This window comes from Physeter macrocephalus, chromosome 12, assembly GCF_002837175.3.
Source record: "Physeter macrocephalus isolate SW-GA chromosome 12, ASM283717v5, whole genome shotgun sequence".
In the NCBI taxonomy this organism is placed as follows: domain Eukaryota; kingdom Metazoa; phylum Chordata; class Mammalia; order Artiodactyla; family Physeteridae; genus Physeter; species Physeter macrocephalus.
In genome coordinates, this window is record NC_041225.1 from 23,550,136 (window position 1) to 23,552,463 (window position 2,328).

The following is a 2,328-nucleotide window of genomic DNA, read 5'->3' on the forward strand; positions in this document are numbered from 1 at the left end:
GTACAAAATCTGAGAAGGCAGATAAGACACAGAGGATCAACACCAAAATCAAAAGTGTGATAGGATTTCCAGAAAGAGAACAGCAAAAAGGAGGAAAATATATTTTTTCCAAAAAAATAATAGAAACATTTTTATATAGTTGAAAGCCCAATTTCTCAACTGGAAGGAACCTACCATGTGTCAAATAGAACAAAAAAGCCACAGGCTTAGGTGACTCACTGAAGAATTTGACTATCAGGATAAAGGGTTTTTCAGGAAAGAAGGTCACCTGAGAATCATTTTTGATAAGAGTTCTCATTAGGACTTTAGGTGCTAAAAAAGGGAGGGCACTTCCTTTTTGTTTATTTCAAGATTTTGCTGGTGGTGTTCACTGTTTTGTCTGTTGCTTCTGAACTCTGAGGAGGGTCCATGAGTACTTGCACGTCCTTTTAACAAACGAATGCAGGAGTTGAGTGAGGGCAGGAGAAGTGTACACCTTCCCATCAGGAATGAGCTTCTTTGTTAAACCAGCGTTAAGACATGCTGCTCCCATGGTTCCCCCTCCTGTAACAGGGTGTGGGTCTGGCTGGAGTTTGCTGCTGGGTGGCTTGATGGAACAGTGGTGCCGGTGTCCGTCCTGCTCTGAGTGTAAAGTGAAGAACCTCTGTATCCTATTACCAGTTAATCACTAAAGGGATGCTGCCTGTAAACTTAAATTATCCATAATGGCCCATCACTGGGACCCCTGACTCTGAGAGATTAAGGTAAGTGAGCATTCAGTTAAAATACCTGTGTTTAGCTCCCAGGAAACCTCCTGAGGAGGCCCAGCTGTGAATAACTGCAGGAGGGAGAAATTAACCCCTCCCCTCCGGAGGCTGACGGGAAACAGGAAGTGCTTGGCTTTAGTCCCGCCCCTTTTAGTATAAAAGGAGCCTGAATTCTGACTCAGCAAGACGGTTCTTTGGATCTCTGGTGCGCCTTCTTGCTCTGCTGGCTTCCCAGATAAAGTCACTCTTCTTTGCCCCAGCAACTCGCCTCTCAACTTATTAGCCTGTGGTGTGGTGAGCAGTACAAGCTTGGACTTGGTAACAAATTCTGATGAAGCCACCCAGGAGCCTTTGTGCTCGTGGCCTGCCAGCCCTGGCTGGGGAATTCTGGGGTGAGAGCCTAGCAGCTGCCGGGACCCCTCGTCCTGAGGATCTGCCCTTCAGAGTTCTCTGAAGCAGCCCCGGCCGCCCCAGCACTTGGCAGTGGAAGGAAGGAATCGACATTTGGGACCCGACGGGCTCCGGACGGTAGGGTAAGTGGCTCCGGTGTGTGCAGCCGGGAACTTTATTCCTCTCCGTCTGGGGCTTTTTCTCTGGAATAAGCCAGTTTGTTTCGTATTGGCGTGGGGTGTACCCTGTTGGAGAGAGGAAAGAGTTGTTGGACTTTTACTTCTGGATTTGTGAACTGGTTCGTTTGCTTCTCTGAAGGCTAGCACTTGTATGTGCTGTTTGTGTGTTATCTTGAATTTCTGTCTCCAAAAATGGGGAATGTTTACTACCAGCTAAAGGTTCTAAAGAATATTCCTCGCCCCCGTTCAGTAGGAAATAGCCAGGGCGGTCTTTGTCCCTTTTCCACAAGATTGTGGAATGGACGTTGACAGTGTGGGTAATTGCAATCGGGAAGAACCTCTGTATCCTGTTACCAGTTAATCACTAAAGCGATGCTGCCTGTAAGCTTAAATTCTCCATAACGGCCCATCTCTGGGACCCCTGCCTCTCAGGTAATGAGCATTCAGCTAAAATACCTGTGTTTAGCTTCCGGGAAACCTCCTGAGCAGGCCCAGCTGTGAATAACTGCAGGAGGGAGAAATTAACAGCTCCCCTCCGGAGGCTGACGGGAAACAGGAAGTGCTTGGCTTTAGTCCCGCCCCTTTTAGTATAAAAGGAGCCTGAATTCTGACTCAGCAAGAGGGTTCTTTGGGCCTCTAGTGCGCCATCTTGCTCTGCTGGCTTCCCAGGTAAAGTCACTCTTCTTTGCCCCAGCAACTCGCCTCTCAACTTATTAGCCTGTGGTGTGGCGAGCAGTACAGGCTTGGACTTGGTAACAAATTCTGATGAAGCCACCCAGGAGCCTTGGTGCTCGTGGCCTGCCAGCCCTGGCTGGGGAATTCTGGGGTGAGAGCCTAGCAGCTGCCGGGACCCCTCGTCCTGAGGATCTGCCCTTCAGAGTTCTCTGAAGCAGCCCCGGCCGCCCCAGCACTTGGCAGTGGAAGGAAGGAATCGACATTTGGGACCCGACGGGCTCCGGACGGTAGGGTAAGTGGCTCCGGTGTGTGCAGCCGGGAACTTTATTCCTCTCCGT